This window comes from Pan troglodytes, chromosome 14 (genome assembly GCF_028858775.2).
Source record: "Pan troglodytes isolate AG18354 chromosome 14, NHGRI_mPanTro3-v2.0_pri, whole genome shotgun sequence".
NCBI classification, from domain to species: domain Eukaryota; kingdom Metazoa; phylum Chordata; class Mammalia; order Primates; family Hominidae; genus Pan; species Pan troglodytes.
Window position 1 is genome coordinate 107606609 of NC_072412.2, and position 12206 is coordinate 107618814.

General features: G+C 37.4%; 1 protein-coding gene and 1 pseudogene across 1 annotated transcript in view; one reads left to right on the forward strand and one right to left on the reverse strand.

Moving 5' to 3' along the window:
• The window catches only part of FGF14 (fibroblast growth factor 14), a 693562-nt gene that overhangs the window by 287641 nt on the left and 393715 nt on the right, over positions 1-12206 (reverse strand). The gene's annotated exons all lie outside the window — the stretch shown is intronic.
• Positions 1543-7959, forward strand: LOC112205237 (lipoyl amidotransferase LIPT1, mitochondrial-like; annotated as a pseudogene).

The following is a 12206-nucleotide window of genomic DNA, read 5'->3' on the forward strand; positions in this document are numbered from 1 at the left end:
AGGCCATTATAAACACCTATTTTTCTACTTTAAATTATTTCTTAACCACAGGATAAAAATAATTATAGCAATTTGAATAGAGCATATTGTTAAAGTATCATAATGTCTGTTATCAATTGTTATATGTAAGTGATCATAAAAATATCTGAAGAGCAGTAATTTTCTAAAATTCGTTGAAAGTCTCATTTTTGTTGTTGTTGTTTTCCCTCTCTCTTTGAAAGAATTGTATTTGCATGCGTATGTTTTATGTGTGTGCCACTCAATATAAGATGGATATGTGAGGGATTTCTCTACACAGCATGGCCCTAAACCCAAAAGGTCATGGCTTAAGGAAAAGATAAAAGTTCTCAGTTACCACAAAATAAGAAGTATGCACATGATGCAATTCAGGAAAAGCAAAATAATTGTTTTTCAGCTTTGATGAAACAGGAGTGTGGCGGTGAGTCAAATATTCTGCCTAATGTTTACTTTATAACATACACTATTTCAACTTCTAATACTTAATTGAATTCAGTTTAACAAGCATGTAAGTACATTACATTATCTTACCAATTAGAGTAATATAAAAATGATTAAAACTCATTTTTGACTTCAAGACAGATCAGAATCTAATGAGGGATAACGTATAAGCCAACATGTAACTGTAATGGAAGGCTGAGTACTAAAGAAAAGCGAAGCTACTGTGCCACAGAAGAGGAGAGAAGAGCAACTCTCTTCAGTCTCAAATCAGGGAATTCTGCCTAGAAGAGCTGGCATTTGATTTGGGCCTTGAAATGTGAAAGGGACTTTGAAAACTGCATCTAAACATTAAAACAATTGAACTCATGACATAGAGGGTAGAAGAATTGTTGTGAGAAGCTGGGAAGGGTAGTGGGGGGCTGGGAGTTAGGAATAGTTAAAGCATACAAAAAATAGAAAAAAATGAAGAAGACCTAGTACTCGATAGCACACCAGGGTGATATAGTCAATAATAACTTAATTACACATTTTAAAATAATGTAAAGAGTATAATCGAATTGTTTGTAACTCAAAGGATAAATGCTTGAGGGGAGGGACACCCCATTCTCCATGATATGTTTATTTCACATTGTATGCTTGTATCAAAACATCTCATATACCCCATAAATATATACACATACTGTGTACCCACAAAGATTAAAAATAAAAATAAATAAAATCATATATTAAAACAAGAAAGGGAAAGCTTTTTGTGTTTTGAATAGGTACAAATTGCCAGATATGTGAAAAATGAGAGTGGGAAAGTAGTCTGAGGCAGATCATGGCAGACCTTGATTTTGGAGCTCAGTAGATTGTGTTGAGCATTGTGTTGATGGAGAAACTTTCTGAGGAGGGTAGTGACTAATTCCCTTGTTTTTGGAATCAGACTCCAGTGGCAAAATGGATGACTTACAGAATGGAGACAAGGACAGTTGTTTGGGGGCTGTTAGAGTAATTCAGGTGAAAAATGATGAGGAGAAAAAGAGAAGTGGTCATGAAAACAACTAGGAGATGTAGCTGATAAACTCGGATTAGATTTGGGGGATGGATAAAGAAAAAGATGAGATAAAATATAACTTGGGTTTTGGCGTGGTTGAAATCTTGTCCCTGAAATGGAACTCAGAGAGAGGCAGATCTGAGAATAAAGAGCTGACCATTGGGAATTCATGTAGCAGCTCCCTCACAAATCTAGTTTGCAAGTAAGTTAGAAATTGGTGGTCAGTAAATAAAAGGCATCCCTGATACTTCAAGTGATCTCCTTTAGGTTTTCATTGCTCTTCCTTCCAAACTTATAAGTGACATCAAGGAAGCTGGTTTACAAAATTACTACTGCATGGAACAATTTTCTCTACCTTCCAAACATAGAGAGGAAGCAACAGAAACCAATGGAATCCACCAGCACCCTAATTATAAAACAAGTGTAGGAAGGGTGCTCTCTGATGCCTGGCATATTCCTGCCTCAAGGCAGTTGCACCTGCTGTTCCCTCTGCTGAGGGCACCACTCACTCTCACTTTATTTAAATGCCCTCTGATGAGAAGGGCTTCTGCAGCCAGCTGAATTAGCAGTGGTCGCTCAGCCGGGCACTCTTTTACTAGGCTTCAAAGCACTTCCTAGCAGTTTTCACCACTAGTCTTGATACTATACACTACTCCACATGTGTGCGTTTATTGTTTATTGTCTGTCTTTCCCCGGTAGGAAACAAAATGTTCCATGACAGCAGGGCCTTTGTTTTGCTTACAAACAATGCCACACCATCTGCTTCTAGAACAGTGCCCACTATGCACTGAGTCTTAAATAAAAATTAAATGAATGGATGCTGCTTTGATTTTGGACTTGGAGCTCTCAGATATCCTAGTTTCAAGAGTTTTCAAGTTGATTGGTTACTACATGTATAACTCTCAATCACAAGACAACTATGTCCTATTTACTAAATTAAATAAAATTATTAATGCTAAGACTCATGGAGATAACTGATTTTACAGATTTTAGGCATTATAACAGTGGTTTTAAAATTTAAGCATAGATCAGAATCACTTCTTGCTTAAAATCATGCTTAAAAGCAGATTGCTGGACCCCAGGTCTAGAGGTTCTGATTCAGTAGATCTGGGCCAGGTCCAAAAATTTACTTCTAACAAGCTTCCAAGTGATAGAGATGTCGCTAGTCTGGGGAGCACACTGAAAACCACTGCATTGCAAGCTATAACATAATTGCAGCATACACATGAGAGAAGTCTACAGAGTTTGGGAGTTTAGAAGTTGCAGTATTTTGGTGGCAAAATAGTAGGCCCCTAATAGAAGAGATTACTGTTCGTCTGTCCCCAAGGCTTGGGGTTTTTCAGCCCATTTTTTGAAGTTTTCTTTCTTATCTTTAGTTTTTAAATTTTTTACATTAATTTAATTGTGCATATTTAAGTACACAACATGATGTTATGGGATACCTATAGATAGCAAAACAGTTACTACAGTGAAGCAAATGAATGTATCTATCATCACACCCCTTTGCGTGTGTGTGCGTGGCCAGAGCAGCTACAATTTACTCATGTAGCAAAAAATCCTGAATATAATCTTTTACGATACTTGGAACTCTTTTGATTTGCTAATTGGGTTAAGATATCATATTCCATTTCATTCAGTTGCAATACACTTCTCAAAAAAAACTAAATTCATATTAAAAAAGCACTGATGCTCTAATGGAAAAATGAAAGATATCCTTAGAAGGAGAGTGCACCATAGGACTTCTGCTTACTCTCAAGACAACATTAAAGAATATTGGAACATTTCTTGGTACAATTATGCAGTATAAGGCCCTGGGAATTTCCTCTTTAAATGTTTTCTCTTGGGCCCTTTTTGATTTATGATCTAAGACCATAAAAATTTTAATGATTAAACATAACATAAATAGAAGGATCATGTTATTTGTCATACAAACCGGAACTCTTTGGGAGATAATGGGGTGCTATTAATTACAGTGGGTTAATAGCTATCAAATAGGACTATCCAAAGAGGTATGATCATCTTAGATAGGTTAGAAAATTGTATTAGGTTCAAATCAGTTCTTGAAAGATTGTTTATTAGTTGGATTTTGTTTTGTGATTCTGAAGTATTTCTGAAATGTATTTACAGTTTCTGTGCAAGACCTTCAGTCACTGTTCCAGTCTACCCTCACACATTGAAAATCTTCACATCTGCACATAGGCTGGAGGCTCCCCGTTGGTGTATGCATATGATCATGATGTAATGGGAGGAACTTTGTAGGTGGCCACAATGTAGTTTGCATGCCAGCTCGGCTGTGTGGCTTTGGATCTCTCTGCACCTTTGTTTCCCTAGGGGTGAGTGGTGAAGAGTAATACCTATCCCATAAAATTACACACATAGCACAAAACACCTAGAGTGTCTGCTCTACAGTATGTGCTTATTAAACACCCATTTTTTTCTTTTCCAAAATACTTTCTAAAATCTCTATAAGCCAAAAATTTAACCCTAGTATTCGAAGAGGTTCACCTATTTATTAACTCTATAAATGATTTCAAACTATGCTTCTCAGAATCTCCAAGTGAAAAACCAAATGCTAAGACTAGGGAGAGGCAGACTGGGGCATAATTTATTTATAAAGCAATCAATGACAAAACCTCAACCTTATTATCTAATAATCACAGTATTCATTTTATAATTTAACATTAAAGAAGAATGTGCATTTTTAAATCTTCATCAAAGGTGATATAGATTTATAAGTGATAAGAAACACTGAAAGAAATTGATTAAATTATGAGTTGAATTTCTAGATGAGAGTCAAAAGAAAATGGAAAAAATCTAGCAATGTGTAGAGACTGGGTTAAAGACCAGAGGGCCATGGTGTGGTAGTCTGGGTCGCCCACAGCATCAGCTGTTTCTGCTTTTCATAGTCTCTTTGTTCCATTCTCCTCTTAACACACAGATCTCCAAAAGCAGCAAACTATTTTGCAAAGTAGCTCTTCTCGGTGGAAGCATCTGCCTCCTGGAGATAGGGGTGAAAGGCTGGGAGGACAGAAGAATCCATGAGTGGGTGGCTGCTTCGGAAATGGGACAATTACTTTATTCTCATTTCAGGAGCTTTGACCTGAATTCCACATTTCTCAGCTTCCACTAGAATTCCATGCCATGCACTTAACTATTCTTCATGCATTATCCTCAGTGACTTTTTAAAATGTCAGAGCTAAAGGAGCTGAGAGGTAAACTAACCCAAGACTCTTAATTGTATAGATAAAGAGAGACTCAGAATTGTGAGGTGATGGATCCCATCATATATACGATAAGTGAAGTGCCAGGCCCTTATCTTCTGACTCTTGAAGCTATGTTTCTGTTAGTGGTTCACACTATTTCTTCTCCATTTCTGCCACTAAGGATCCACTCAAAGGGGGTTTCTCCATAGGTCACTCAAATTCCTTGAGTTTCTTCAAAGCTATTCTTAACTCTGAGATTTAACAATACGGACTTTTCTAAATACATGATATAAAATCTATATACTGAAGCTCAGTATATCCATTAAAAAACTCATGTTTGCCGGGCGCGGTGGCTCACGCCTGTAATCCCAGCACTTTGGGAGGCCGAGGCGGGCGGATCACGAGGTCAGGAGATCGAGACCATCCTGGCTAACACGGTAAAACCCCGTCTCTTCTAAAAAATACAAAAAAAAATTAGCCGGGCCTGGTGGCGGGCACCTGTAATCCCAGCTACTGAGGAGGCTGAGACAGGAGAATGGCTTGAACCTGGGAGGCGGAGCTTGCAGTGAGCTGAGATTGTGCCACTGCACTCCAGCCTGGGCGACAGAGCAAGACTCCGTCTCAAAAACAAAAACAAAAAAATCTCATGTTCTAGAACATTTCACAGCATGTGAAAATGCTTATATTGTTTTAAAAACAGAGTACAAAAAGTAGGTACATTATGATGCAAATATTTGTAAAGAGGCTGTATGGAAGAATATACACCAAAATATTAATGACCATTAACTCTAGGTGATAATATTGCAGGTAAATTGGCCTCATTTATAGTTTTGTGATTTTCACATATTCTTCACAAGTATGTATTTTTGTTACTATAAAAGAAAAAAAGGTATCTGGATAGCAGAGAAACAGTCCAGCAAGGAAATATTCTGAGCTGGCTTTTTCTAGTCCATACTTTTTGCTTTCTCCCTTTATCCCTGGCTTTTTTGTCACCCTAAATTTTCATCCCTGACTCCCATTGTCACTGTGTTCCCAAATGCAAATGCTCATAGTGATCTCAGCTCACCTGCTCACTACACCTCTGATCTCAAAGGGAACTAATGCTCCTTTTTGTACTCTTACAATTTGTCTGTGATAGAAAATGCCAATGGAAATGTCCTGTAATCAACTGAAACTATAAGTGAGAGGCTTCAGCTGGAGATGAGATGGAAAGTCATTTATTTACTGAGGATAGCAAAAGCCTGGAGAACAAAAGCCAAGGAATCCTTAAAGGGCAGAGACTAGAACAAAAGTTCAAGGCTGGAGTTTAGGGAGAGGGTCATGATTTAGGGTTGGGATGAAGAATAGAGTCAGGAAACAGAGAGCATAAATAGCAAAAAGTGATGTCATGGAAACCAAGAAGGAAGATCTGAAGTATTAAATGTTATGATATATGTAGCAGCAGGAGCAGAACAATTAAAGAATAAATTGAAAATGTTTAAAAGGATTCATAGGAAAAATATTGTATTGATTATTTAAGAACAATTCTGGGAAAAGGACACACTAAAAACATTTTGATACATTGTATTTTATGACTGGAAATAAGGAAAATCATCCTAAGCATAATACCTGGTTTCAGAGGAGGGATAAAATCCAGGAACAAAATTTTTGAGTGATGGATGCTCACCAAGAAAGCCTTATGACAGGAAAACCAGCAAGCATTAGGCTCAAAGAGACATTTGGATCATGTACTTTCACACCTGGGTGCCCAGAAAATATAATATTTTTACTGGAATAAAGGGATGAGACCCTAAGTTCTGCCAGGTACCCTTGAGGGTTAGGAGATCAAATGATCCACATGTCCACTGCCCATTCTAAGAACATGGGTGCATCCCACACCCGTAAGAGTAACTCTGGGGCTGGGAATATAGATAAAGAGATATACTATTTACATTACGTTATATGGTAGTACCTTGCAGGGACATAAGTCCTGTGCTACGGACATCACAAGTGATGTCCACTTAAAATGAAGGCCTAATTTCATCTGGAGTAGATTGGGAACGACTGTCAAGGAAATAACATCTAACTTAGAAACCAATGGATTTGTCAACGGAATAAAGAATAAAGAGAAGAGCACTGCAAGAAAACCAGAGAAAGAGAAGAGCAAAAAGATTAATTCCAAGGGAGGTATGCTGAGTCCTGTGCCCCTCATTTAGGTGGCAGGTGGGAACCAGAGACCCTGAGGCCAGGTCCCACATTTACACCTCCTGGGACCATCCCTGGCTGGTGCTACACGCACTGCAGCTTACACTTAGCTCTTGGGATGATCCAATTTCATGATTAGGAATGGTTTATTCCCAACACAGGAGGCTATAAAATATAAAACCCGTGGATGCCAGCTGTGTGCACACCCAGCAAGAGCCAAAAAGGTGAAATAAAACATGCCTGGGACCCTTGATCCCACTGCCAATGGAGAATGGCTTTCAGTAATTCTGTAATGCCTCAAGATTCCAGAAGCTGACTTTAAAAGTGTAGTAAAAAAAAAAAAAAAAAAAGGGCTCATTTCACAGTTAATTTCCAATGATATTTACCAAAATCTGGCCATAGAAGATTGGATCCATGCCCATATAAATCTAAAAGACAAGCCAGTTTTTTCCTTTTGGAGAAAGTCTGCTGCTGTTATAAATGATAGGCACCACAGTCCTTGGCAGGAGTGTAACCTGAACCTGTTGAGGGAAGGTATAAAACTGTCCAGAAGAAGTGGAGGAGGAGCAGCCTACTGTGATATGGGTAATATCAAGTTGACTTTCCTTACAGCTGCAAACAAGTATGATACAATGGAAAATCTGAAGTTAGTTGTGAGAGCTCTGAATGCTGTCCAACCCAAATGGAATGTGCAGGCTACCAAAATATTTGCCCTTTTACTTGAAGAACAGTTTAAAATGTCAGGAACAGCTTCTAAGATTAGCTAGATGACTGCTGATCACTTTATTGCACCTTATTACCTAGCGCTAATGGGACTATCTTGTCTTCTTTGCTAAAGAGCCCTTATCAAGTGATTAGGAGCAATATAACTGCTAAGATATCTTACTTAGCTAAAACTATTTTGGAAAAGGATCTCATTCTGGCGTGCAAGTACTGCTGAATGCTATTGCTGCAGAATATTCTGCTTATCATCAAATTGATAATCACATTAAATTAATAAACCCAACAGATGATATGGGTAATATCAAGTTGACTTTCCTTACAGCTGTGTCCTTACAGTTGACTTTCCCACATTAAATTAATAAACCCAACACTGTTTCCTGAAATTAATAGCAAAGTCACAGAATGACAGGCTTGGGAGTGGATATATGGAAAAACTCCAAAATTTAGTATAGACAGTTACTTTAATATGTTATATGAACAGTCACGCTTGGAAAATTATTCATAGATACAAAAAATGAGAGAATTAAAATTTATAATATTAAAGCACCTAAGGTTTGGTTATCACTGGAAATGTATAACAAATTAAATTCAAGTCTTATTGCCAGTAAGTTTTACCCAGTTGAAACTACTGTGCTAACAAATATATTGCTTAGAATATGTCCAGAAGACCATGTACTACAGAGGAAACTGAATACTCCCTGTGAATAAAGAGAGCCATGGGATTCCAGGTAAGTTTCTTAATGCTGACAGTTTCAATGAGAAAATAAAAATTTTAAATTAAAAAAAGATTCACTTGAGGGACTGAAATAAATTTGATGAGGCTGACTGGATTATAAATGTGTGTTTCTGTGCCTAATAGTGGGCAGGGCAGTGTAAGAGATGAGCTGTCTCAGGAACCACGTAACTATTTCTATGGGAATACAATGCTAAGCTGAGGGACCATAGGCTACAAGATAAGCTTAGTTTCTTACATCAAAGATGTCGTGACCAAGTATATGTTTGAGTTTTTCTTGTTGTTGTCTGGGTGTTTTCTTTTTGTTTGGTTTGTTTGTTTCTTTATTGCAAGGGGTTAGCTTTTTTTTTTTTTTTTAATTTGGGCATTGGGAACAATTTACATAGAAAATGCACATAATGCTAAGAAATACCTGAAGAAGCAAGGCCTGCTCTTTCCTTTGACAGCTTCCTTCTGGTTTCAAAAATGGCATCCTCTAGTTGGAACTAGTGGATATTTTAAATGCTTCCAATGCCCATATATATAGCCAAAATAAATAGACATTGAACTTTATAAGGAAATCGAAGACACCACTCAGTTAGTGATCAAATGGAGAAGAAATCCCAGCTTTTCAACTCCCTGGTGCTTTTGTTGTTTTCTCAAATGTCCCCTCTTGCTTTCTCATACCTCCCCAGAGAGTTATCTCTATGTTATTCCCACGGACAGGAAAGTTGCCAAGTTGATTCAAGTACTGCTCAGTACCAGATTTCATCAGGGAGCTTGTATCCCATGCTTCTGCATTGACTAGCATTATTCAATCAAAATAACACAAATAAAACAAAATAGCATTTACTCCATCAGGTTGGAAGGTAAAGTATATGGTGACTTTAGGAGAGAGGGAAAGGGACATTCCTAATAAACTTATACTTGAAAAGGGTCTAGAAATAATTCCAGACATTTTCTGCTAGTTCGATTACATTTGAGGAGAGAAAAGAGATGAGTCACTTCAGAATGTTATGTTCAATGCAGGAGTAGAAAACAGCTGTTTCATCAGACCAGACTGGAATGTACTAGGTTCACCATACCATAGACTAAGGGATGGCATATGCAAAAGTGTGACTGGGAGCCTTCTTTTGAAACCAGAGACACTTCAGCCAAAGTATTCTCTGTAGCAAAACCACCTGATCTTTACTGGAATGTGCGAAGCCTCTCTCTAGTTATAGTCCCTCGATGCACCAGTGAACCTGATTACTGATTGGAACTGGATGTGAGGTTATCTTATTCCTCAGTAATTATCTTGACTGAGTTGCCTTTGGAGAAACAGGCTGATGTGGTTTGGCTGTGTCCCCACCCAAATCCCATTTTGAATCCCATAATCCCCACAGGTCATGGGGGGCATCCGATGGGAGGTAATTGAATCATGGGGGCTGTAACCCCCATGCTGCTGTTCTCATGATAGTGAGTGAATTCTCACAATATCTGATGGTTTTATACGGGGCTTTCCCCCCTTTGCTTGGCACTTCTCCTTCCTTCCACCATGTGAAGAAGGATGTGTTTGCATCCCCTTCTGATATGATTGTAAGTTTCCTGAGGCCTCCCCAGTCCTGTGGAACTGTGAGTTAATTAAACCTCTTTCCTTTATAAATTACCCAGTCATGGGTATTTCTTCATAGCAGCATGAAAATGAACTAACACACAGGCATTTATGTGGAGGCATCAATTCCTTTCCAAAGAAGAGATTGCATTAGGAATGTCAGGCAATGGATGACATTTGGACATTTGATTTCATTTATTACTGGGATTTATTCTGAGAAAGTAATTCAAACTTTAATACAAATTGTGTAAGTTTTGCTTTAGTATCTGTTTTCCACAGAAAGGACCCCTTTTTAGTTATCATATCCATTCAGTGATGCTGTTATCAAAATCCCTACATGGATATACAATCAAATGCAAATAAGCCCAAGAAATGTCTATTTTGCTCTTGAATTACAGCATTCGCTATGCAAATAAGAGTTTTTAAACTTGCACAGAGATTTCTGTGTTCAATGCCAGCACCATACAAAACATTTAATGTGCACTAGGCTTCAAGGTTTTAATGCTTTTCATCTTTTTCTTTCCACAGAGCAGGAACAATGCCAGTTCACAGATCTCTCCAATATGCTATGTATGTTTTTCTGACTGATGTTAGAAGTTTCTCTGATTTTTAAAGTTCAGTGCACAACAGCACAAGCAAATATGATATTTACAAAGATGACCGCTGAGAGTTCCAAAGTCATCCGAAAAAGGACATTAGATGACACGTTTTTAAAGGCTTCTCAGCACCAATAAAACACGGAAAAGTCCAATGATGTAAATTAATCTTATAAAACTGGCTAGTAAAACACATAAACCTGATATAATACATGAAATAAATGTCAATCTTTCCTGAAATATTATTCCTGATATAATTTGTAATCAGTTTGGAGAAATGGACCAATTTTGATCTCTCAAGCATTTCTGAGTTAAATTAGGCAAAGCCTTTGCATAATTAAGGCCATCATGATAATCATTTGGAAAAGTCATAAGAAAAATTAAAGCAGATGAGAGCTTGTTCCCAAGCTTGCAATTATGTAGGGTGTTTGTATTGTACTTGTAATAAATACAACCACCACTCTTACTTATCTGTAAAGTGTACATGAGCTGAAATTACTTCTCCAGTTGTCTATCTACCCTCAATTTATTCAAATAAAATCAGTAAGTACTAGGTACAAGTTCTTAGTGCTACAAGGGGCTCAAGAGACAAATGGGACATATTCTGTCATCAAGAAGTTTAAAATCTTATTGGGGAAAATGTTAACAAGGGGAGAACCTGGGGAAGTGTATACGGAACTCATTATATTTGCAACTTCATGTAAATCTGAAATTATTTCAAGAAAAATTGTTACAAAAAACTTATTTGTGAACTAAAATATATCCATGTGTAATTACAAAGCAATAAGGCATAAATAAAGACAGCTGATGAAGAACAGCAGGTGTTACTTGCCAATCAACAATACTGATGGTGAATACTGGGGGCCTTGGGATAAGCCAGCCAGTTATCCACAAGGTATATCTGGCAAACCACTGCCTCAGTGTGGGGCCACCTATTTTCAATCTGTTGTCATTATGTAGTGAGACCCTGAAAGCAAACTTATTTTACAAATACCACAAAATATCATAGAAGTTTTGTAGAAACTCCTGACCTTTTTTTAAAAGGTAGCTCCTTTTTTGTTCCACCCAAGCACACCCAAACCAAAAGCAACCAAACTGAATTTTGAAAGACACAAGCCTTTTAGTACCTACAATAAGCCAAAATAAATAACCAAAGGCCTTGAAAAATACCAAGGACTGAAATATGAGTCACAAAATCTTACTTCTTAGAGTGTGGCCAAATACTGATAAATCAGAAAGAAATCAATTTCCTAGAAAACAAAGGATATAACACATTTATAAATAAAGTTTTAAACTGTAATCCCCAGTGCAGCTATTTTAATTAGCATGGTCCTCTAAATTTGTTTTAGAGAAAACAAAAGGAAAGGAAGTAGTTGTTTTCATGAGTAACAAGGGTCTAAGGTATAACCTCAGTTGTGATGATCTCCCTCTGAATCATGAAATGGTCGAAACTGAATATAATGCTTTATGTATAGTGTATGTGTTCAAGTATTAATAAATCTGAGGTATGGTCAGCAAGTTGCATTTTGAGGCAAATGTGTCTCATAATCAAAAGCCATGAATGCATTGCATTTATTGTATAGATGTGGGAAATAGGATAAAAACAAAACTGGGCAGAGTATAGAACAATGAGCATGTCTCTAGACTCCTAGTTAGTGAGCAAAAAAGCATGAATCAAGACTGGCTAGGTAAGAGAGGT